The sequence below is a fragment of the Sorex fumeus genome, unplaced genomic scaffold (genome assembly GCF_029834395.1).
Source record: "Sorex fumeus unplaced genomic scaffold, SorFum_2.1 ptg000048l, whole genome shotgun sequence".
NCBI lineage: Eukaryota > Metazoa > Chordata > Mammalia > Eulipotyphla > Soricidae > Sorex > Sorex fumeus.
The window spans coordinates 4,205,199-4,231,780 of record NW_026606105.1 but is presented as its reverse complement, the minus strand read 5'-3'; the positions used below and the strand labels follow the sequence as shown (position 1 = coordinate 4,231,780).

The following is a 26,582-nucleotide window of genomic DNA, read 5'->3' as shown; positions in this document are numbered from 1 at the left end:
TCAAGAGCTCCCATTTTGTCCCCAAGGGTATGGTTTCATCTTTTCCTTCTTCAATTATTTCATGTAAGCATCGTGATTTACAAAGTCACTCATAGTTGGGCTTTAGACATACAATGTTCCATCACCAATCCAGCCACGGGGTTCATCTTCCCTCCACCAGTGTTCCCAGGTTCTCTCTCCTAGACCTACCCCACTCCTCAATTTTCCATCTCAATAGATACATTTTTTATTTTATTTATTTATTTATTTATTTTGAATACCCATCCCTCCACGAGCGCCCATTTCCCACCGCCACGGATCCCAATATCCCTCCTAACCCCCATCCCTCCCATCCCACCTGCCTCTGTGGCAGGGCATTCCCCTCTGTTCTCTCTCTCCTTTTGGGTGCTGTGGTTTGCAAAAGAGTTAAGTCTGATTTTCAGGGAGAAACGCTGGATGATTTACTTTCCATTGATCACTTTGTATATAAGGAGGTGTCGCGCGGCCACATAAGCAGCCACGCAGTTTGGAAAGAATGTCCTGGTGCCCGCTTGCAGGCTCGTGGTCATCAGGGTTCCATCTGGAGAAGGCAGGATGCAGCACCTACCCCATCTGGGACCTCCCGGTGATATCGGCTCTATTTGGGACCTGGAGCATTCTCCGAGAGCTGTGGTGCCCCTCCAGCCGGTTTTCTTCTTTGTTGTGCTGTAAGATAGACACATTTTTTAAGTTCATTTAAGTTTGGGTCTTATAATTTCAGTGTTGTTGACTCTATGTTTTTGATATTTAGCTCTCCCATTCCTTATCACCACCAAGGTACATTGACCTTGGCCCACTGTTAATTCTCATCTGTCTCTTCTCCCTCCACCCTCCACTTATTTTCTTTCCTTCTCCCAATACTTTGGTACCAAAGGTGATCTAGGCATCTCCCCTTTAAACCAGTGCATTTCCTCATGCAGTTACTGTAACCACATATAGGTGATATCATCCTGTGTTTATCCTTCTTCTGGCTTGCTTCATTTAACATGACCTCTTCCCGTTCCGTCCATGTTCCAGCAAATTGCATGATTTTATCATTCCTTATATCTGTGTAGTATCCCATTGTTTATACACACACACGTGTGCGTGCACACACAAACATGTATTTCTCAATACATTAATCACACATCTTAATGATCCACTGATCTATTATCAGACATCTGGGTTGATTACATATCTTTGCTCTTGTACTGAGTTCTGCAATGAATAATGGTGTGCATATGTCCCTTTGAATGAATGTTGTGTGTCCTGGGTGGGTACATGGTTTCATCTTTGTAAAAGGTAGAACAATATCCATTTCATATATAGACACAGCTTCCTTATCCATCATCTCCGAAGAGCATTTAGGGTTGGTCCATATACTTGTCGTTAGTAAAGCTACTGTTGACATACGGTAAAAATTTACTCTCAGATTAGTGATTTTATATCTTTCACGTAAATTCCAGGAAGGGCATTGCATCTATATTTCCATTTTTATTTTTCTAGGGACTCTCCATCCTGTTTTCACAGAGGCTGCACCCATGCACATTTCCAGCAGCGCACCAGAGTCCTTTCCCTCCACATCTTCCAACACTTGTTTTCAGACATTTTTAGCAAGGTCATTCCCACTGGTATGAAGTAACAGCTCACTGATGTTTTGATTTGCATCTCCCTAATAAAACATGAAGCTAAGGAGGTTATCATGCATATATTTTGTGTGGGGAATGTCTATCCATTCAGGTCTTTTTGCCCAGTTAATAAGGATTTCTTGCTTTTGGTTGTTGAGTTGTGTGAACAATGTGTAAATTTGGATAATAAACCTTTTATAGGATATATTGAAGCAATTTCTTTTCCTACATAAAGGCCTTTTAATCTGATGTGCTATTTTCATACACTTTATTTTTGCTTCCCTTGTCTGTGGAGTTGAGGTTCCAGAAACATAGCCGAGGTCACAATCTTGGAATTGTATCACCTACATTTTCTTCTATGTATTGTATGGTTTGGTGTATAACAGTCTTCAAACCATTTAAGTTAATGCTTGTGTATAGTATAAGCAATGATGTTTTCTCTATTTGGGGGCAGGGTGGGGAGTAGTGGCTAATGTAGCAACCAAACATCCCCAGCCCATTCATTGATGAGGACTTCCTTTCTGCATCATATGATCTTGGCTCCCTGGTAGACTAGATGTCCACATATAGTCTTACTTACGACACCTCTTTCTAGTCTATTACTTACTTATTTGTAAGTAAGTCTGATTTTGTTCCAATATCATACATTTTAATTGTTTTTTCTTTGTGATCTAGCTAAAGTCAGAGACTGAGAAGCATTCACTTATTTGCTTTTTCAGAATTGTTTTGGCTATTCAGGGTCTTGGTAGTTCTACACAAATGCCAAGACTGTCCTCTTCCTTGGAAAATGGCATGGGTAAGATATAAAGAAATGAAAAGATATCTTATATTTACAAACTGGAGATCTTTTTAATCTTTTAGGTATTTACATTGACTTGCAGTACTATAATAATTCAGAGTATTATTCCACCAATACTATATGAAATATTTATATATTCATAGAAATTGATGACAAATATAAGATGGCCAAAACACAAGGATGGCATTTTACCTTAAATTACAAGTCTCCAGAAGTTAGTCTATGAAAATGTCACCAAATAAAACTTATTCCACCTTATCTATCTGCAGAGAATTCAATTAAATTCCTTCTGAACTGGTGGCACTATAACCTTTCATTTTCAAAAAAAAAAAATACAGTGGCTCTCCTTAAGGGTCTCATTTCCTGACTGTCGAGTCAATGTCCACGGACTTCAAAGAGGCGATAACTTGAGGTAGAAAAGTAAAAAGGAAAGATGGGCCTTGAAACAGCAACAAAAGGATGCTGCAGACGATCTGATTCTACTTCAAATAGGTGCCGAATCTCAAGCCAATTCACTATTGTGACACAGAGTGGCGAGGACCCCCATCCTGAAAAGGAAAAAGGAGAACTCATTTTGTGACCAATTTTTCAGACAATGTGTAAAAATGAATCTCACTGCGGGCATCTTCCTAGGGTCAAGAACTTAGTTCCACTGACCAGAACTCCTTACATGTGCCATCCTTAAGATTTACCAAAAAGTAATACAACTTTTTGTGGAAACCATGAAAGTTTTCCAGATGGAAACATTATGGTTCGGTGTAAGTGCAAATAATAATATTTATACTATATATATTTTATATATGCATATATAAATATATAATATAATATTGTATATAATATTGTTTTATATATAACTATATACATATATTTATATAGTACATATATTTATACTATATATATAAAATATTTATTTGTCCTGGTAATCCTCATGAGAATTGTGTTGCTGTTTTTTAAAAGCATTTTAATATTGAAAGTGGTGGTATGCTTCCCTGTAACTTCACAAATGAATTTTGAATAATATACTGAGTGCTGAGAAAATCAGTAGGTGTGCTTTGTAAACACCTTCTCCTGTCTCATCATTTGCAAATGCTGAGATATTAAGTCAACACTATCAAAATAAAGCCATGGGCAGCAGGAAATGGGGCATCAAAGCCATCAGCAAACCACATACAAGAAAATGCTTAAGGAAAATGATTAGATTCCTTATCCAACCGACTGAGTAACAAAAAAAAAAAAATGGGGAAGTACACTTCACATCATAATCATCAGTCTCTATCTCTCATAATGTTGAGAGGTTTTATTTCCTTGTGAAATAGCCTTACTGCTATCCAGCTGTCATTAAAAGTATTATAACATGGGGCCAGAGTGATAGTACAGTGGGTAAGGTGTTAGCTTTGCATCTGGCTGACCCGGGATGGATTCCCAACACCCCAGATGGTGCCCTGAGTCCACCGGGATGATCCCTCAGCACAGAGTCAAGAGTAAGCCCTGAGCACAGCCGAGAGTGTCCCAAAATACGAAAAAAATAAAGTAAATAAGGTATCATTACTCAAAAACTCATATAACTTTTTAAAATGAGACTGTGAATACTAATAAAAATAATTTCGTTCATTTACAAATCTCCATCCCCTAAAATAATTACATCAGTAAAATTATACCTGCTTCAACATTTTTATTATGATTATCAAAATAATACTAGATATTGGCAAAAGAAGTAGACATTGGAAATGACTTTTTGAGAAAAGCAATAATCTTCTGCTCACCCAGGTCTCTACTCCTCAGAAGCAATATTGGTTTCTGTCTTTAGTTTTTGTAGCAGTTAACTCCCATAATTCCAAATATGTATATACGTGTATATACATACATTACTTTTAAAATTGTATTTATTTTTATAAAGTTGTTCACTATAAATTCATTACATTTAATATTCAAACACCAATCCCACCAACATAAGAGGAAAGTGTGTGAAGATTTTGTTGTATTTCATCCTGGATCATTTAAGCCCTTGTATAAGAGATTACAGGCATGTATTTTAAACCCAAACAATGTGTGCCACTTTTGGTACATCAGTGGACTAGAGAATTCATGGCCATGTACTCCAGGAATTCTGAAATTTAGAATATGATTGTAGAGCGGATTCATTCATGGATAAGGCCTATATCACTCTCTTCTTGGCCATTGATGAGATCATATCAACAGTTTGATATAATCAGGGGGGCAGTTTGTGGGTGTGACTTCCAAGCTACTAGAAAACTAGGGAGCTGGGGGAAGGAGGCCCAGTCCTGCTCTGAGCAAGCTTGGAGATTTCAGTCACGGGTCCCACATACCTGAGTTTTCTGCAGGTTCCCTCATAGGTGAGGCTCATCTGAGCCTGTGGAAAATGGCCATGAGCATGGCTGCATTTGAGTTCTAGAGATTTTCGGCTGCTGGGGTTTTGCTGCGGCAGGGAGGAAAACTCAACCCACCCCACTCTGAGTTGCCCCAGTGAAGACTATCCGCCGCAGTGTCCGGACATTTACACACATGACTTAATCCATCTATAAGCGATATTCGTAGAGTCATCATTTGCTCTGCCCTAAAATTCTCCTGTGCCCTCCTGCCTACTTTGGGGAGTTACAATACACCTTTTAGCTCTCACTTTCAATGCCTTTAAATTATTGAATTTTAAGTTTCAATTTCCTTTTCTACTATGTTTGAGGGGATTTCAGATGACACCCAGCAGTGCTTGGGGGCTACGCCCAGCTCAGTGGCCGTGGCTCTCTCTCTTCTCAGTGCTTGGAGGACCACGAGGTTCTAAGGCTTAAACCCAGCCCTCCAACATGCAAAGCATGCAGTCCAGACCTCTGCGCTCCCTCCCCGATCCACTGTTCTGCTATTCAAAGTCAACGTCTTTCAACTCCGTATTCCACCAGAAGAGCAAAGAATCAGATCCCTTGGGCTTTTCTCTGCTTCTCCTCTTTTCTTTCTGCCTGCTGACTTCTTAGACAAATACACCCTTTTCACATCCCCAAGTACTGTTCCGTAGCTATCATTCAGTTCTCTATGCTTAATCTAGGACCTTATTTTAAATAGCAAAACCAATTAGTATTATTCATGCTATTGTTACTAAAAGTATTATTGGACTCAGGGCCAAAAATGGTTTCTACTGAGTTCAATGGCACAATCAAGAGATTCAGATAAAAGGAGACCATTTCTAGCCCCAAAGAAAAAGAAATCAAATGCTTTTTTATTTTCTTTCTTTTATTTAATTGCATACTTATTTTACTACTCCTTAATTTATTCAACCTCGTGTAAGAATTCAATTTGCATTTGTAATAATTTTATTCACTTGCCTTTCTTTATGTTTTTTAGCCCACTCATGCCCTAAAATAGCTTTATTTTGCCCTCACTCTTGACTAGTAAGTTAGGTGGGGAATATGTCTAGTTCTAAAATCATTTCCCTTAAGTACTCAGAAGAGATTCCATTTTCTTTATACATGCACTGTTACTAACTAGAAGTCACAAGCAACCAGTGTCAGACTGGAGAGATAGTTCAATGGGCTAAGTGTATGCAAAACATACTTCACATACAAGCTTGGGCTCCATCCCCTGTACCACATGCTCCCCAGTGCACAGAGCAAGGAGGATCATGAGATCAGGCCCAATGCGGCCAAATAAGTAAATCAAAACAATCAGTGTTTACTAACCTTGAAGGGTTTTGTACTTCTCTCAAAGATTTTAGGACTTCCTTCTATATGAGTGATGCAATAGGATTGCACTGCAAGTGCATATAACATAAATTTGACTATAGTGGTAATAGAAAACTGTATATAATATATATGTGTGTATATACATATATATTTATATTTCATGATCTTGAGCTTGGAGAAAATGCTCCAGGAGGTGATTAGGGCATGCAGTCCTTAGAGTTTCTCCTGTTATCCTCACCATGCTATTGGAATTCTTGCTCGTGGCCACTGGATAACCAGTACACAGAGAGCTATCCCCTCTACAGTCTCAGAAGGGCTGGGTAAAATGGGAATCCCTGCCAGGAAATCTGTAGAAGAAATCATTTTTATTTCTAATTGCATACACTTGCACGCCAAACAAAATCAGGGTAATTACAATGAGGAAGAGAGGAGTGGCTTAGGCAACTAGTAGCAAATGTTACATTTGATTTTTTTAAAAAAATATGTAAGACTAATTCAGGGCTTACAGCTAAAAAGAAAAACAAGACGCTCGTCAGCACTCAGAAATGTTTCTTTAAAAAAATCACACATTATCTTGTTTTAGCTGAAATTATATATTAACAATTTTAAATCATATTTTAATTTCTAATAGGCTTTTCTTGTGTTGGAGCGATAGCACAACAGGTAGGGATTTGCCTTGCACGCAGCCAAAACAGTGGACCGGAGTTTGATTCCTCCACCAGGCAAGCTACCGAGAGTATCCCGCCCGCATGGCAAAGCCTGGCAAGCTACCTGTGACGTATTCAATATGCCAAACACAGTACCAAGTCTCACAATGGAGATGGTACTGGACCCGCTTGAGCAAATCAATGAACAACGGGAGGACAGTGGACAGTGGTACAGTGCTACAATTGGGTTTTCTTATTTCCTGCTTCTTTATAATAACATCCTTTCCTTATAGATGCAATAAGTTTGCCTTCTCTAAAGATAGGAATTTGAAATTTTTTTTTAATCTTTATTTCTTCAGGGTCATTTACTCTGAATGTTTATCTAAGTCTTTTGTCTTTCAGGCTGTGGATCTTGTTCCTATTTCTGATAATCCTTGATTACTAATTCATGAAGGAAAATGAAAGCCTATTTTGCATACATATTATTCCACAGTAGGGCACTCCCCTGGACGAAAAGGCACACTAAAAACTGTACTGTTTTAGAACTGGGCCAGCCCCAGCCATCCTGATAGAATCTGCACTAATTTAAGAATATCTTACCAGGCATCACTTTATCAATCATGGAATTGTTACACAATGTCCAGAATTTCCCATGGAGCCATTAATCTGATGGTTGGCTTTTCTTTTAGCTAAGTGAATGAGAGATGTGACATTAGCCTAGAAATCAAAAATTTCAGACAAGAAGAAATTGAATCTATGTACAAACACTGCACTAGAAGCCCTAGTTCCTAGTTGGCAAAGCATTCGATTGCCCTAGAGAATTACCAATAACGAGGCAGCCAATAATCCTGAGTGCCCTTGTATCAAAAGAGGTCATGAAGCATTGCATGGCATGTAGTATTTAGTGACGCCTCTATAGCTCACTCCCCTTGCCCAGGACTAGGTACCCTTGATCCAGGGCCTGTGAGGTCCTGTTCCAGAAGTCTAACTGTTGCTGCCACATTTTAATCACAGACAACCTTGCATGCACTAAATTTTAATTTGGGATGCTAAGACTTATTGCAAATCAGTTTTCTTAAGGAAACTTTTCGAACTGGGTCATTAGCTCTGTTGATAATAGACTCTGGGTATTTTTTTTTTATTTTATGCCTTTTTTTTCCTCACCTGCTGACTGCTAATTTCATTTTACAACCCCATGGGAGAGTTTATCAGCCCTTCAAGTTGATTAAATAGTCACAGCTCCCTTTCTTACTGGTTTTATTAAAAAGAACTTCAGAAAGCTTAAATTGGTCAAAAGCTGTTTACTGAGCTAGTAATGAAAGGTTTTCCTCCATAAGAGGTCAGAATGTGTAGAATAAAGAAAAGCATCTGCCTGGGACTTCTCAGCAGGTCTGCGGATGTCCCTCACCATTATCTCAGCAATTTTTTTTCCCAAAGTGCATAAGAACAAACACAAAACAAGAAAGATAGAAAGCAGAATTCGCATCATGCCAGCTGACTCTGGCCTGCCTGCCAAGAAAAGAGGGACATGATGGCTGATTCCCTGGGGAGAAGTGGGTCTGCATCACCATGGAGACAGCACCCAACCCCATAAAATGGGATACCTGGGGACCGGAGTGATAGCACAGCGGGGAGGGTATTTATCTTGGACACAGCCAACCTGGGTTTGATCCCCGGCATCCCATATGGGTCCTTCCAGCATCACCAGGAGTGATTCCTGAGCACAGAGCCAGGAGTGAGCCCTGAGCATCTCTGGGTGTGACCCAAAAACTAAAAAAAAGAAATGGAATTCCAAACAGCATACAGGGCTGGGTTGCTTCCACCCGGACAGTAAGGGAGGACACCCGATGCAGGAGAGGAAAGAAGGGGGCCAGGCTGACTGCAGGAGCCATGGAGTAAAGGGCTGCAGGAAGCAATGCTTGAGAGGAGAAAGGCAAGGCTGTAGTCCAGACACTGGGCTTGGCCTCCAGCTCACACTCCACCTTTAACTAAACACCAGACTTCTAGTAGAGGAAATCTTTCCTTAAAATTTATTTTATTAATGCTCCACATCACTAGCTATCAGGGAGATGCAAATCAAAACAACACTGAGATATTATCTCATACCACAGAGACTGGCACACATTCAAAAGAACAAAAGTAACCAGTGCTGGCGTGGATGTGGAGTAAAAGGGATGCTCTTTCACTGTTGGTGGGAATGTCCACTAGTCTAGCCTTTCTAGAAAACAATATGGACAGTCCTTCAAAAGCTAAAAATTGAGCTTCCATATGACCCTGCAATACCACTTCTGGGAATATATCCCGAGGATGCAAAAAAGCACAGTAGAAATGACATCTGTACCTATATGTTCAATCCAGCACTGTTCACAATAGCCAAAATCTGGAAACAACCCAAGTGCCCTAGAACATATGACTGGTTAAAGAAACTTTGGTACATCTACACAATGGAATACTATGCAGCTGTCAGGAGAGATGAAGTCATAAACTTTGCTTATAAATGGATAGACATGGAGAGTATCATGCTAAGTGAAATGGGTCAGAGAGAGAGAGAGAGAGAGAGAGAGAGAGAGAGAGAGAGAGACATAGAAGGACAGCACTCATTTGTGGAGTATAAAACAACATAACATGAGGCTGACACCTAAGGACAGTAGATACACGGGACAGGAAGATTGCTCCATAGCTGGAAGCCTGCCTCATGAGCGAAGGGGAATAGGCAACTGAAATAGAGAAGAAATCACTAAGAAAATGATGGCTTGAGGAACTGGGATGAGAGATGTGTGCAGAAAGTAGATAAAGGACCAAACATGATAACCTCTCAGTGTCTGTACTGCAAACCATAATGCCCAAAAGTAGAGAGAGAGTATGGGGAATATTGTCTGCCATGGAGGCAGGGGGAGGGTGGGAAAGTGGGGGTATACCGGGGATATTGGTGGTGGGGAATGTGCACTGGTGGAAGGCTTGGTGTTTGATCATTCTGAGATTGTAACCCAAAATCAAAGCTTGTAACTTTTAATAAAATTTTTTTTAAAAATTCCTGGTACTAATCTCGGCCACTCTTGGGAGTTAGTCTCCTATTTTGTTACTTTATGTTCCCCAGATGAATGCAATCCTTCTATGTCTATCCCTTTCTTTCTGAGTAATTTTGCTTAACATGATACTATTCATGTAGTACCACTTGTATGTAAATTTCATGACTTCGTCTTTTCTAACAGCTACATAGTACTCCATTGTGTAGATGTACCAAAGTTTCTATAACCAGTCATCTGTTCTCAGGCACTCAGATTTTTTCCAGATTCTGGCTATTGTAAAGAGTGCTGCAATGAACAAACAATTGCAGATGTCACTTCAACTATACTTTTTTGCCTCTCTGAGATAAGGGTGGGATGGGGGGATGGGAGGTGGGAGAGATACTGGGATCCACGGTGGTAGGAAATGGGCACTGGTGGAGGGATGGGTATTTGATCATTATACAATTGAAACCCAAGCACAAAAATTTGTAAATCTACAACTGTACCTCATGGTGTCTCACTAATAAAAATTTAAAAAATTTTTAAAAATTTGATTATAACTTTCAATAACATTTTTTAAATTATTTTATTTTTTAATTAAAGAAGTAATTTACAAAGTTCTTGATAGTTGACTTCTAGGCGTATAATATTTCAATCCAACCAATCCCACCACTAGTGTCAACTTCCCCCCACCAGTGTGACCATACCGCCTCATCGCCCCAACCCCCAGCCCATCCCTGCCTGTCATCTTCACAGACACATCACAGAGTCTTGGTGGTTGCAGCTTGTATCTCGTGTTTTCCGTGTTGTTGGGCCTGTGTTCTGAATATGTGGCCGTACGTCTCTCCTCTACCACCAGGATAAACAAAGCCTGGTTCCTATCCATCCATTACTTCTCATTCTCTTCTTCCCCCCCTCACCCCTCCCCCCTTGATTTCTTTCCTTCTCTAAGAGAGGAAATCTTGAGTAGAATGAGAGTAGAGTAAAATGAGTGAGTTTATCAAGACCAGGCATGGGGAGAGCTGCTCTGGGGCTCAGGGTTCCTGAGTTCAATCCCCAGCACCTCTGAAAGCAACACTTGGTGCCAGGAGCTCTGCTGTTGGCCACTCCCAGAAACTCAAGAGGTTCCGGCTGCACCCCAGCCGGAGGTGTGCAAGCTACACCAGAGAAAGAGGAGCAGCCCATGGTGAGCACCATGCCTGAAGATGTGCATGCAGCACAGTCAGGAAGTAGGATGGCCAGCAAGTTCCTGTATGAGCACCGCAGGGGAGCACTCCCAGAATATGTGTGAGCATCACAACAAAAGGAGTGGGCTCTGAGACCAAGTGTGTGAGCACCAGGACCACAGTGTGTGTGTGTGTGTGTGTGTGTGTGTGTGTGTGTGTGTGTGTGGCCACCTACTCATCTCAACAACAAGGAAGGGAAGGGAAAAGAGGAGAAGAGGAAAGACAACAGAGATGAGGGCCAGGAGGATCACTCCATGGCTTGGGGAAGTCCATCTCATGTGCTAGGGGAACAGGCAGCTGGAATGGAGAAGGGACCACTAAGTCAATGACGGTTGGAGGGCTTGCTCAGGATGGGAGATACGTGCTGAAAGTAGACTATAGACCAAACACGATGACTGCTTAGTACCTACATTGCAAACCATAACACCCAAAAGGAGAGAGAGAATAAGAGTAAAAGGGAATGTGCCTGCCACAGAGTCAGGGGGTGGGAAAGGGAGGGGGTGGCAGGAGGAATACTGGAGACATTGGTGGTGGAGAATGGGCACTGGTGGAGGGATGGGTACTGGATCATTGTATGGCTGAAACATAATCATGAAAGTTTGCAAGTCTGTAACTGTATCTCACGGTGATTTGTTAAGTGTTTTTGAATTTTTTTTAAAAAAAGAGAAGAGAAATAAAGAGTGAGTTCAGTATGGAGAGGACAGCCCAACTGGCAGCGTCCATGCCTAGCAAGTGTGAGGCTCCTAGTTCTAACTCTGCACGGCCCCCAAACACCATCAGCATCACCCTGAGCATCACTAGGGAAAAATAAAATTATTATAATAATCATTAACGTTTTCACCACTGGGTACATGGGTAAATGGCAGTGGAGAGGTCCCCGGGAGAGTTAAGTCACTACTTTTGAAATCTAAGTTGATTTTTCACAAGTTCCACTTGCAAATATTTTTAATTCATCTCTACTCTCTCTGGGAGCTCACCTGAGATTTCAGAGATACTCGCAGAAGACATTCGCATACATCTGTACAGGAATGGATTCTCAGGCCAAGACTAGAACTGAGGGGCTGGAGTGATAGCACAAGCACAGTGAGTAGGGCGTTTGCCTTGCATGCGGCCGACCCTGGTTCAATTCCCAGCATCCCACATGGTTCCCTGAGCATCACCATGGGTAATTCTTGAGTGCAGAGCCAGGAGTAACCCCTGTGCATTGCCGGGTGTGATCCAAAAAGCAAAAAAAAAAAAAAAACTAGAACTGAGAGTGAAGTCATCCTCCCGGCTAGGGCCAGGGGGTGCAGAAACCAAGGACCATGTAGGGCTGAGAGCTGGGCAGGGCCCAGAGTCACAGACGCAGACGGGGATGCCAAGCTCTGGGGACAGCTGCGGCCGGCACTGCACATGCCCACGAGGCCTCACTTCTCTGCTCCGGCCGCAATTGCGTCCTGAGAAAACCCGGGCGCTGTGCTCCAGCCACCCTCGCAGGGCCCAGCAGCCTGCCTGTCCCACGCCCCCATCCTCCTCCCCAGGTCCTCACCATCCCAAGTTCCTTCTTTTCTCCTCACGGTCCCAGATTGCTGCCACGGTGATGCGGGTGGCTGTGCCTCTCAGGACCCAGGCGCCCCACAAAGGAGACCTCTCCCTTTACAGAAGGATGGTGGTCTGGCGTGTATAGCCAAGATTGAAAATTTCCCCCACCAGACTGCCCCGGGTGCTGCGGTTTCCTGAAAACCTGCTGGCCTTGGGGATGCAAATCACGCGCCAAACCACGCTGCAGACACTGCCAGGACTGCCATTTGCATCTGCACAAGCACACCCCAGGGCCAGCCCAGCGAGGCCTGCTGCCCTCCAGAACCCTGGCCCAGGTAGAAAGCTGGAGTAGAGGTGGTCAGGAGGGAGGGAGGGACAGCTCTTGAGAACTAAAGAGCGGCCCCCTTGATGTAGGCAGGTAGATAGGGAAAGGCCCTTTGCAATGAAACAAAGTTTCATGGAAGAAGAATTCTAGGAATGACCCACCTTGTGGATACAGAAAACAAAGGCCTGATAAGACCATCCAAGACCATCCACAGACCCTGAGGATATAGGCCTCCTCCCCATGAAATTCCTCTTTTTGGACCTCCCTGGTAACCTCCTTAGCAACGGACTTTTACCTGGGAAGAAGCCCCATGTGGGGGCAGGCTGGAGAAACCCTATAAAGGCCACCTTGAACAAAGGAAGGGCACGCATATGCTGCCCGAGCCCATGTGCTGCTTGCGCCCACGTGGCCAAGCACACGTGGTGCCCGAGCACATGTGTCACCAGCATCTCCCCTCTTGAGATGTGTACTTTTATGCTTTCGTGTCTGATGCTAGGATGTGTGTAGGTTCTCTCTCTCTCTCTCTGCCCTTGGAGAAGCCTGTGTTCTCTCTTGAGTATGTTACTCTCTCTCTCTCTCTCTCTCTCTCTCTCTCTCTCTCTCTCTCTCTCTCTCTCTCTCCCACACACACACACACACCTAAAAATTCTCCAAATAAAATCTATTTGTTTCACTGCTTGTCTACTCCTGAAATTCCTTTCTGCGAGGCGAGGCAAGAATCCAGGAACCCTGGGTCCCAGGTGGCAGAGGCGGGTGAGGAGAAAGTGACCATCTTTCTCCTCCCCACTTCACATAAGTCACCCGTGGGGCCCACCGACATCACCATGACACAGGAGGACAGGACAATCCCGCTGCTCCAACTCTTCTTGGGATTCGACAGACAGAAATCATCTATGGTCTAGGGTAATAAGGGCCCTTGTCAGCTGCCAACCCACCACCCCACCCTCTACATGGACTAACTCTGGTCTGTTTCTTTTTCTTTTTTTTTTTCCTTTTTGCGTCTGCCATGCAGGCAGAATACTCTCGGTAGCTTGCCAGTGTTTCCGGGAGGGATAGAGGCTTTTGGGGAGACCTCTAAACGCCCTCGTAGGTGTTACCATATTTGAACCCTATCAAATATGGTACGACAATTCCGGAAGATGGGTATTAGTGTCTTATGATGTGTCGCGAAAGCAGCCGCGCGGGTCCGGAAAGCGTCCTGGAGTGTGAAGTCAATATGACAAATGACTTGGCACCCGAGCTGCGCAGGAGGAAGAGAGCAGCTTGGAACGCCTTCAAGAGCATCGAAGAAATAGCTAAGAGGACGAAGAACCTCCGGCTCCAGGCACATCTCTTTGATTCCACTGTTCTTCCTGCATTAACATATGCCTCAGAGACCTGGGCCCTACGCAAACAAGATGAGAACGCTATTCGGGTCTCCCAAAGACGAATTGAAAGAGCTATGCTTGGAATATCACGTTTCACTCAAATGAGAGAAAGAATCCAGAGTTCCGACATCCGTCAACGATCAAGAATCAGGGACGCTGTCTCGTTTGCCAAGGCGTCAAAAATCAGATGAGCTGGTCACATAATGAGATTTAAAGACGACCGCTGGACTAGAGCCGTTACCGACTGGATTCCACAGGATATCAAAAGACTGCGTGGCTGCCCACCTACCAGATGGTCAGACTTCTTCATCAAGATCATGAACAATCGGTTTGAGGCTCTTCGTGTTCCTAGAGCGAACAGACACCATTGGACTACACTAGCACGCGACAGGGACAAATGGAGGCGTTACTGGCGCCCGCTCGAGCAAATCGAAGATTAACGGGAAGTCAAGTGATCAAGTGATCCTTTTTGGATCATACCCGGATCATCACCGGGAGTTACTCCTGGATCTGTGCTCAGGAAACCATATGGGAGCTGACAGGCATGAGCACAGTTCATAAGTACATCGACACCCAATGGGTACATTACAAGATGACGGTGGATGAGCGTTTGCTTGCCCCATTCTTCCCTAAGGCCTCATTGCTTTGCCTGGGGAGCCAATGCAGACTTGGGTTTTCTGTTAGGGCCCCATGGTTGGCTCACGTAAAGCGGGGAGGAGAAAAACAGTCACTTTCCCCGATAGCACAGCGATAGCACAGCGGTAGGGCGTTCACCTTACAAGTGGCCAACATGGCCGACCCGAGTTCGATTTCTCCGCCCCTGTCAGAGAGCCCGGCAAGCTACCGAGAGTATTCGATATGCCAGACACAGTAACAACAAAGTCTCCAATGGAGACGTTACTGGGCCCGCTCGAGCAAATCGACGATCAACGGGAGGGCCTTTACCTTTACCTTTACCTTTCCCCATCCACCTCTGCCATAAGGTCGCAACCAACACTTGGGCTCAGGCAGCATATGCATGCCTTTTTTTATTGTTGCTCAAGGTGGCCTTTATAAGGTTTCTCTAACCTGCCCCCAGGTGGGGCTTCTACCTAGGTCAAAGTTCATTGCTAAGGAGATTGATTGCCATGAGGGTTGGGAGTGGTAATGGTCTTCTTTGAAATTCCTTTCCTGACCTTTTGTTTCTGCTAGCTTCTCTGGGTCCGTGACAGGTCAGGTGAGAGTCCTATCAGGCTTTAGTTCCTATTTTCTGCAAGGTTGGCCTTGGCAACTTCAGAACTATTACTTCCCAGGAAATTTACTGCCATCTCCTGGGGAGGGGTCCTTCCCTATTGGCCTGCCTGCCTGTATCACTTAGGGGACCCATACTGGGTGTTGGGGGAACAAACTGGCTTTGGCCAAGTGCCTTAATCCCTATACTTCCTCTCTGACCTTAAAAAATCAGTTTCCTTAAAAAGAACTGAGGTTTCCAGGGCTTTAAGAAACCACACAGGAAAGCCAGAAGATTCTTCCATGGTTAGTCTGTACATCTTGTAAGCCCAAGAGCTTAGCAAGGCTACATGCACCACAGTGACCAGCAGCTCTGCTGGCCGTGACCCCTGGGGGGCACCACAGCTGGGCTGTCATGTGCCTCACTTATAAAATGGTGGAATCCCCCAGGTGAGCACAGCAACCAGGACTGCGACCCTGGCAATCACCGTGGGTGCCCCAACAATCCGACCAGAACATGGTGAGCACCCCAACGAACAAAGCAACCCCTCATGGCCACTGGGGCTGGCTGTGCGGGCACAAAGGCCAAACACATGGGCAGTGCCACAGTCATAGCCACAAGAGCAGCAGAGGGAATAAGAGGGAGCAGAGTAAACCAAGGCAGCACTTGGACTCGACAAACACTCAAAACGGGTTGGTCGAGGGTGCAAAAAAGCACAGTAGGAATGACATCCGCACCTGTATGTTCATTGCAGCACTGTTCACAATAGCCAGAATCTGGAAACAACCCGAGTGCCCAAGAACAGACGACTGGCTAAAGACACTTTGGTATATCTACACAATGGAATACTATGCAGCTGTTAGGAGAGATGAAGCCATGAAATTTGCTTATAAGTGGATGGACATGGAGAGTACCATGCTAAGTGAAATGAGTCAGAAAGAGAGGGACAGACATAGAAGGACTGCACTCATTTGTGGAATATAAAATAAAATAATATGAGGCTGACACCCGAGGACAGTAGACACAAGGGCCAGGAATGTCGTCCCATAGTTGGAGGATGCCTCATTGCTCTGGGGGAAAAGGCAGCTGGAATAGAGAAGAGGTCACTAAGTCAATGATGGTTGGAGGAATCATTCGGGATGGGAGATGTGTGCTGATGTGTGCTAAAGGACCAAACATGATGACCTCTCAGTATCTGTATTGCAGACCATAATGCCCAAAAGTAGAGAGAGAGAGTATGGGGGAAATTGTCTACCATGGAGGCAGGGGGAGGGTTGGAAAGGGGGAGTATACTGAGGACAATGGAGATGGAGAATGTGCACTGGTGGAGGTATGGGTGTTTGATCATTGTCTGATTGAAACTCAAACATAAAAGCTTGTAACTGTATTGCACAGTGATTCAATAATAAAAAGTCTAAAAAAAAACCCAACAGTTTGGTCCCCTCCTCTTCAAAACAGGAAGTGCGGTTGCCAAAATCCTCCACCTGCACCAAGGCCTGGGGCCCACCTGAGCAGGAGCAGGGGGAGCTGAAGCAGATGTGGAGTACCAAGCCTCCAGCATCCCTGAGGATCAACTGGCCTCGGCAGTTTGATGTTGGCAGGCAGATAGGGAAGACCCCTTCCCAAGGCAATGACAGTAAATCTCCTGGGAAGCAATATCCCTGACCTCATGGAGAACCAACTGGCACCAGTCCACCAGTCTGTAACAGACCCTGCGGAGGCTGGATGCCTACAGAGATGACAGCAGAAGAAATAGAGACCAATTAAGGGCCAAAGAGAGATTCACCAGAAACTCCAAAGCTGTTCCTTTGACACCTGACCAACCCCGTCCAACAGAAGCTCCTGCAGAAACAAAAGTCAGGAAAGGAATTTCAAAGAAGACCATCCCCACTCCCAACCCCCCTGGTAACCTCCCTAGCAATGGAGTTTTACCTAGGTAGAAGCCCCACATGGGGCAGGTTGGAAGAAACCCTATAAAGGTCATTTCATTCATTTCATTTCATCATCCTGTTAATCGTCGATTGCCTCGAGCAGGCCCCAGTAACGTCTCTTTCATCCTAGCCCTGAGATTATATTCAGGGCTCTTTAGGAGAATGAGACCCATCATTGTTACTGGTATTTGGCATATTTGGTAGGCCACGGGGAGTTTGCCAGACTCTGCCCTGTGGGCAGGCTACATTCGACAGCCTGCAAGTTTGTCCAAAGTAGGAATGAGATAGAAAGATGTCACCTTGGACAAAGGAAACACACACATATGCTGCCTGAGCCCATGTGCTGCTAGAGTCCATGTGGCCGAGCACATGCAGTGCCTGAGCACATGGGCCGCCCGCAACTCCCCTCTTGAGATGTGTCCTTTCATGTTTTCCTGTCTAATGCTGGGATGTGTATAGGGAGAAGCCCGGGCTCCCTTTTGAGTAGGTTACTCTCCACTCTCTCTCACTTTCTCTCCCTCCTTCACTTCAAAACCTCCAAATAAAAACTGTGATTTCAGGGGCTGGAGCAATAGCACAGCGGGTAGGGCATTTGCCTTGCATGCAGCCAACCCTGGTTCAATTCCCAGCATCCCATATGGTCCCCCAAGCACTTCCAAGAGTAATTCCTGAATGCATGAGCCAGGAGTAACCCCTGTGCATCACCGGGTGTGATGCAAAAAAAAAAAAAAAAAACCACTGTAATTTCACTGCTCCTCAACTCCTGAAATTCCTTTCTGTGAGGCGAGACAAGAACCCAGTAACCCTGAGTTCCAGGTGGTAGAGGTGAATGGGGAGAAAGTGACCACCTTTCTCCTCCCTGCTTCACATAAGTCACCATGGGGCCTACCAACATCAAGCTCATAGGCTGGGGCGAAGCCCAGCTGACCAGCGCGGGATTCTCAGCCCTAAGCATAGAGCATGGGCAGCTCCAGACTCTGCTTAAAGCCCAAATATGAAGAAGGAAAGCAGAAGAAAGCCTTTCATTTTCTCTTATTACCGCCTTTCCCCAACCATTGGGCACAGACAGCCTCCCTGGCCCACAAGTTCCGGAAGCGGGTGTTGGTCCTACTTGAGGCCCCTCTGGAGCAAAGAAAGTGTTCCTCTGTCTCACTCATGGAGGCAGAGGCATGGGGGGGAGGGGTCTTGACCGTGGAGCAGATGAAGGCAGATTTGAGAAGAAATTCAATAGAAAAGAATATGCATTTTCCAAATTCCACGAATTACTGGCCAGCCCGCTCTACACATAGATTCTTCACATGCCATATTCCTCATGCCTCTGATTTTCATGCCTGCAAACTCCAGCCCCTTAAAACAGATTCAGGGGCTGGAGCGATAGCACAGTGGGTAGGCATTTGCCTTGCACGCGACCAACCCGGGTTCAATTCCCAGCATCCCATATGGTCCCCCGAGCACCACCAGGAGTAATTCCTGAGTTCATGAGTCAGGAGGAACCCCTGTGCATCGCTGGGTGTGATCCAAAAAGAAAAAAAAAAACAGATTCACTGAATTGGGTTTTGGGGGGTTGTCTCATTCAGGAGGGCTACACCCAGCAATGCTCAAGGCTTATCCCAGGCTTTGAGCTTCAATCTGGCAGGGCTCAGGGGACCATTTGGGGAGCTGGGGACCTAACCCGGGTCAACTGCATGCAAGGCAACAGCTTTAGTGACTATGTCTCCTGCCCCAGATGCATTTGGAAAGCACAGTGGAACACAGTCACCATGAGACACGACCCCTCCCCAAACAGCTGCTTCAGCTGGGTCACAGGAGGAAGAAGTAACTCCAGAAGCAGCAGAAGAAAGTGACGTGCAGAGAGTAAGGCCTGGCTGCTTCCTGGCACCCCCGGGCACCTGCTGACAGTTGTGGGCAGAAGCTGCTTGGCAGTCGAATCCACGCATGTGCGGCCTCTCATTCGTGCCGCTCTCTCACCTGGCTCACAGAATCAGAAATAGTCCCTCCACTCACAGCCCTGGAGATGGGGGCACCAGCCTAGCCATGTCTGCCTCCCCCCAGCTCCTCTCCCAGAGCTAAACCATCCCCGTATTGTCCCCCTAGAATCAAAGTGCTGGAACGCAGGTGCACACACAGATGGCCTCCTCCCATCCCTCCCTCTCTCCTTCCATCTTTCCTATCTCCCTGCCCACCTTCCTTCCTCAAACCTCTCCTCTTCCCCCACTTTCCTTCCTTCAACAAATAACTCATTCAGCTTATTGAGCCCAATATCCATCATTTCCAAAGAAGACTTGATCACAATTTAAAACAATAAGCCCCAACCCTCAGGTAATCAATCAGCTGACAAATGCAGTTGACAAATGACAGAATTCATTTCCGCTGAATATTTCTGCCCACCCAGCTGCAAAAAGAAGAAAAAAAGAAAACAATCCCCTGTTTGTGGCTTTGCCAGTTAATTCCAGGTAAGATTTGGGCCCAGCAGACAGCAAGTACACCACTACCTGCTTCTGATTACAGGTCTAGAAGGTAAGTCCTGTGTAGGATGAAGAGAAAGTTTTGTTGTTGTTTTTTTTATAAATGGATAGACATGGAGAGTATCATGCTAAGTGAAATGAGTAAGAAAGAGAGGGACAGACATAAAAAGACTACACTCATTTGTGGAGTATAGAATAATATAACATGAGGTTGACACCCAAGGACAGTAGATACTAGGGGAGAATTGCCCCATAGCTGGAAGCCTGCCTCATGAGCAAAGGGGAGGAGGTAGCTGGACTAGAGAAGGGATCGCTAAGAAAAAGATGGCTGGAGAAACCGGTCGGGATGGGAGATGTGTGCAGAAAGTGGATAAAGGACCAAACATGATAACCTCTCAGGGTCTGTATTGCAAACCATAATGCCCAAAAGTAGAGAGAGATTACGGGGAATCATGTCTGCCATGGATCATTTTTGATCAAAAATGATCATGTTTGGTCATTGTGTGACTGTAACCCAATCGTGGAAGCTTGTAACTGTCTCACGGTGATTTAATAAAATTAATAAATAAAAGAGAGAGAGAGAGAGAGAGAGAGTTGGTTTTTGCATAACACCTTCTCCTGCCATCTCAAACCCCATCCCTCTCCAGCATCGAGGCTGCTTCTCTTCTCTGGAGCTCTGAGGAGAATCCTGGTCCCTCTGTTCTGCTCTGTGTGCCCAGGCCTGCTCTGACGTGACAGGCAGAAGGCGTCTGCTAGTTTTATTTTTGTTCTGTACATTTGATCTTCACTCTCCCACTCTCTTCAGACAGACGCACCAAAATCATGTTTCCTGCCTCAGACACACATCCTTGGAGCTCCACAATTGCAAACCTTCCCCCGACCGTCCCCCCCAAAAAAATTCACTTTTTTTTTCTCGCCCCAAATCAAGTCCTTGTGGAAGAATTGTTCGTGGGATATATTTACAATCTTCGAATGCTTGAAAAAAATAGTTAAACATAAAAATACGACATGATAACAATAGATAGTTTGGGTTTGGGCACAGGGATTTGATACCACCAGTTTGAGTATGGATAACTGCTTCCAGGATTGACGGAGTGATGGAAGCAAGAGCCTTCAGCCCCGAGAGGAGGAGCTGGACCGGATATCTAACTTGGTATGCTCAGGAAGCCGACACAAATCTCCCAGTTTGACGTCCAGGGTTTGCATGGGACAGACGTTTGCACATGGGGAAGCATTTGGAAGTTGGGATGGGAGCGGTCGAGAGACAGCTGCCCCTCGCCAGGAATGCCATATGCCTCAACTCCCTCTCTCTCTCTCTCTTTTAATTTTTTTTTTACTTTTTGAGGGCTGGAGCGATAGCACAGCGGGTAGGGCGTTCGCCTTACAAGCGGCCAACATGGCCGACCCGAGTTCGATTCCTCCGCCCCTCTCGGAGAGCCCGGCAAGCTACCGAGAGTATTGAATATGCCAGACACAGTAACAACAAAGTCTCCAATGGAGACGTTACTGGGCCCGCTCGAGCAAATCGACGATCAACGGGAGGGCCTTTACCTTTACCTTACCTTACTTTTTGAAGTAGTTCACAATATTTGATTACGTTAAATATTCAAACACCAATCCCACCACCATTACACCTTCCCATCACCATATTTCAGGTGTTTCCAGCCTGAACCCCAATCCCTGCCCCCAAAGCAGAGCCAAAATAATATAATATTTCCCTCTAAGGTCAGTTGCCTCCTACTTTGAACCCCATCAAATGTGGTGCAGTACTCTTGGAATATGGATAGGGTGTGTCCTATGAAGAGTCTAGGAATAGGTTCACTCCTGGGTGAGGCTCCACTCAAGCATGTGGCGTGCGGCTGTAACCATAGTGGCAATTGAGTTCTGGAGGTTTTCGGCTGCTGGAGGGGGTCTCACTTGCCCCCCTCTGGTGCATCCTGAGTGGAAACAGCCTGGTGTGGGGTCCAGCAGCATGGCTATGGCGAGCGTCATGTTGCTCCATGACATAGCATCTGGATGGTGGCCAATGACAAGATTATCTGGAGCCAGCCAGGGGTGGGTTATGGGTCTCCAGAGATGGGGTGGGGAGGGTCAAAAGGAGGGATACGGGCAGAGGATCTCCACTCCCATTGAACGCAGAGTTCTCAGTCACAAAGTCCCGCATACCTGGGATTTCTGGGGGCTCTTTTCTCTCTCATCCTCCCTCTCTAGGCCCCCAACTTCTCCATGAGAGAAGAGTCGTCAGGGGCTCCTGAGCACACAGTGCCCCCATCCCCAACCATCTGGGCTGAGGAGAGTAGAGACCCACTCCTGTCGCTGCCTGGCAAGAAGGTTGGTCCAGTTCCTGAGGAGTTTTGAACTCTCTCCTGGAAACCCTTGGGCACCAGGCTGGTTCCACAAGGAAGCAAGGAAGCAAGTCGTGTGCCTTTCTCTCCACCCTGCCTCTATTTCCCCCAGCCCAGCTCTCTTTCCCAGGCAGGACCACCCCTCCCCCCAGGGATATCCCAGAGATTTCCAGATATGTCAGGAGTGGGGAACGGACACTGCTGAAGGGATGGGGGTTCGAGCATCATATGACCGAAACCCAACCGTGAACAACTTTGTAAGTGTGTGTCTTGTGGTGAATCAATCACTTGATCACTTGACATCTCGTTACTCATCGATTTGCTTGAGTGGGCTCCAGTAACGTCTCCATTCATGCCTGGTGCGTGCTAGTGTGGCCCAGTGGCATCTGCTCGCTCCAGGAACACGAAGAGCCTCAGGCCATTTGTTCCGGGTCTTGATGAAGAAGCCGGACCATCTGGTAGTTGGGTGGCCATCTTTTGATGTTCCGTGGAATCCAGTCAGTAATGGCTCTAGTCCAGCGGTCATCTCCAAATTGCATTACGTGTCCAGCCCATCTGATTTTTGACACCTTGGCAAAGGAGACGGCATCCCTGATTCTTGATCGTCAATGGAGGTCGAAACTCCAGATTCTTTCTCTCACTTGAGTGAAGCGTGATAGTCCAAGCATAGCTCTTTCCATTCCTCTTTGGAATAAAGACAATACAGTAAATACAAGCAATCAATGCACTGTAGCACTGTCTTCCCATTGTTCGTTGATTTGCTCAAGCGGGCCCAGTAACGTCTTCATTGTGAGACTTATTGTTACTGTATTTGGAATATGGAATACGTCATGGGTAGCTTGCCGTGCGGGCGAGATACTCTCGGTAGCTTGCCAGGCTCTCCGAGAGGGGCGGAGGAATCGAACTCAGGTCAGCCGTGTGGGCCTTGTGCAAGCCAAACGCCCTACCCGTTGTGCTATCGCTTCAGCCAATCAATCAATAACAAAAAAAATTCCGCCATCCGGTTTGAGAAAAGTGTATTCCAGGTAAAACAGACTACTATCTGCCACCAAATGTCAAGGCCTCCCCTCCCTACAGGGGCTGCCCTGGGGCTCCAGTTCTGGGATGGAGGACTGTGGTGGTGGCATCTGTCCCTTGTCAACCTGACTTCCCCTCTTGCTCTGCGCTTCTCCTTCCTCAGAGGAGACAGGGAGTGCAGGAGGAAGAACAGGCAGGCTCCCACTTACTTCTCTGACTGGTGCCCTCTGGACTCCGGTGTCTCCCAGTCACGGCTTGGTGCACAGAAAAAAATGCCTCCCACCAGATCCACATTTCTATCCGGGAACTGGTAACTCTCGACCTTCCTTGATATCTTCCTCCTCACACATGAGAGAGAGGGCGTGGAGGGTCTGCAGTGGGGGCTGACTCTGAAGCACCCAAGAGAGTCCAGAGGGGGTACCCCAGGGACTGGATTCAGCCAGCGCCAATCTCAGAAGAGAAGACAGAGTTGAGGACATACTGCAGTCATGAGGGCCAGTGGGGAGCTTCAAGCCCCAGAACGAGGACAAGGAAAGGATTCGACTCTGGGGTTCACAAAAGCCCTGTCACGGGCCCACACGGCCCAGGCTGTCGCCAGGACAGACTCTAGCTGCAGAAAAGAGGCGGCAGGGCTGGTTCCAGCCTCCACTCCTGGGCTCCTATGACAGCAGCTACCGGAAGCTGAGCTGATGCCGCCTAGTGGGGTGCTGTCGGCCAAGAGCAGGAATATCCCTGCTTTTGGGGGGGGGGGGGGGCAGGGAGAGGAAAGAAGGTTGGTGTGCAAAGCGCCTACGTGGCATTTCATAACCAGATCCCGGAGGGGAACAAAAGGAAGACGAATTAGGGAAGGAGGCTCGTGATTGGTGAAGGGATAGCCTGCAGGCGAGACCAACAGCACCCCAAAGGTGAGGCATCCTCCTGACCAGTGTTGGGCGAGTAAGAACCTCAGCAGGCTCACTGACAGAGAGGCAAAGCTTCCCTACCTCGGTTTCTCTTTCCTCCAGGGGAGAAGCTTGGTGCTCTTCTCCAGCTCCGCGGACTGTGAGCTGTACTAATATCTAGACACAAGCTCTGCTATTAACAGAGCTAAAACGGAGGGATAGGGCGTCTGGCTGCACACGGCAGACCCAGGTTCGATCCCCAGCACCTCACATGGTCCCTGAGCGCCTTCAAGAGTGATCCCTAGCCAGAGTAAGCCCCGAGCACCGTCAAGTATGCTCAACCCCACCCCTAAAAAAAAAAAGTCATTAATCTAAAAGATAATTTCCACTGATGACATATCTCTCAAAAATACTAACTAATGTCATGAAAAGATACTTTGGACAAGTTGAGTTTTTTTTGTTTTCTGAACTTGCACCCAAAGCAGAGTCAGAGTTCTCCCTGAAAGTGGGTAAAACGGGTAGTGAAATCCTTCCTAGAAAAGGTTTTGAAAGGATTGCCAAGTCGCTTATTGAGCTGGAAAGAGCATGATCGCCCTCTAGAGGATTGATGAAGTAGTTGCTTGATTTTTCAAGGATTCAAAAGCTCCATCTGGTGGTGGAAAATGTTGGCTACGCTTTGGAGTTAATTCAGCCCACGAAGGTCACTGAAGTCGTGGACTTAAAGGTCCAAGAGTAAACATGACAGGGGGGAAGAAGAAAAAAAAAAGTGCCAGGAGAAGAATCAAACTGTATTTGTCTGAGCAGGGCCTGTAACCGTAACATAACACATGTGTGACACAGACAACTACACAGGAATTCAAAACTGAAATGTGGCATATAGAGAAATTTTTTGTTCTTAAAATTCAGTGTGAGCATAGAACCCAGACTCAAGCAGGAGAGATCGTTAGTTTGACAGTTTAATCATTTAAAAAGTGATTTTAAAAATATACAGGCATTTTCAAATATTTTTTTAAATCTGAAGAATGGTTGAGGTATTTCCAAGAGTTAGCTATTCTGGGTATTGCTGTTACTGTGTGGTTACTGTGTGGTCACTGCGTGGTCATTTTGGTCACTGCATGGTCACTGTGGTCACTTTTGTGATCACTGTGTGGTCACTGGTCACTGTGTGGTCACCGTGTGGTCACAGTGTGGCTACTGTGTGGTCACTGTGTGGTCACCATGTGGTCGCCCTGTGGTCACTGTGTGGTGTTTGTGTAAGTCACTGCGTGGCTGCTGCATGGTCACTGCATGGCCACTGTGTGGCTATAGTGGGGCAGGAGAGTGTCACCAAGGCAGAAATCAGCAAAGCGCTTTGGGAAGTTGGTTTTAATATGTCACAATTTGCACCAGAGGTCCAGGTCACTGCCGGCATTCTGAATAGGAATTCTAGCCTAGGAAAGAGCACCACGGAACTCCGTGGTTTGCAAGCTTGCTCCAGAACAAGCTGTGATGACCGCCGACGGGGTCTGCAGGGGCCCCCAGAGGCCAATTCTGTGGGAACAATCTCACCATTCTTTGCTCTGTGGCCTAAACTAGGATTTGTTTCCCCTCCGACGAACCTCCAACAGCCAAACCGCCTGCCCTCCTTAGCGTCTGTCTGGGTGGCAGTCCCAGGGACTTGGGAGTGAGCAGACGGCTGCTGTGTCTGAGCCCCTGCCCCCCGGGTCCCTGGAGGAGACTCAGTAACATCACAGTGATTCTTACTGAGCAGTGCCAGAGGGCAGCTGTGCGGGCCAGAGAGATGGGCCAAGTGGTAGAGCACACACCCCGGTCACCCTCCCACCAGCACTGTGCCCCTGGGGGGTGGAAGGGTCACCCAGGGGGCCCTCAACACTACTGGGTACAGTCTCTGTGGAAAGAAAATAAACTAGTACAATAAAAGTCTCTGTCATAAAAAGAGCAGGTTAATGCAAACTCTGCATCCTTGCCTCGTTTTCCACCTGAATGGCAGGTTCGGTGCAAATCCTTTAGGGCTGCATCTACCCCGGGAGCCCGGGAAGTTATTCCAGAAGTTTCCCTCTGTTGCAGCCACCAGATTCTTAATGACTTCCTGGTGCGTGCCTGCCGTGGGCATGCTGGCCAACATATTTGCAAGCAGATAAAAACCGTCACCCACAGTGAATAAATAGAGCTAATTATTACACCCAGTATACTAAATCTGCACCCTCTCCAGCTGCAAGAGCAAATGCCTCAGCGACGGCAACGTTCTCGCAGGCGATTTCTCGTTGCCTTCCCTAGCAGCAATTCCGGGACACGAGCCTTCGTGTCCCTGGTTCCACATACACGTCATATGCTGCTGCCTGCCCCTGCCCCCACTCCCGTCCTTCCCATGCTCACGCTGCAGCCTTCCAGTGCACACTTCCTGCCCTTCCCGTGCACATGCTCCCCACTTCCCGTTCTTCCCGTGCACACACTCCCCTCTTCCCATGTACACACTCCCCCTTCCCACCCTTCCTATGCACACGCTCTCCACTTCCTGTGCACACG

At 46.3% G+C, this 26,582-nt stretch overlaps 1 long non-coding RNA gene across 1 annotated transcript in view; it reads right to left on the bottom strand.

Moving 5' to 3' along the window:
• Positions 1-376: 376 nt before the first annotated feature.
• Positions 377-26,582, bottom strand: part of LOC130032324 (uncharacterized) — a 52,851-nt gene continuing 26,645 nt past the window's right edge. Inside the window, exons 2-3 of the long non-coding RNA XR_008793830.1 lie at positions 2,617-2,972; positions 377-684 (exon numbers count right to left, since the gene is read on the bottom strand). This is a non-coding gene — a long non-coding RNA (uncharacterized LOC130032324). The remainder of the gene's footprint in view (positions 685-2,616; positions 2,973-26,582) is intronic.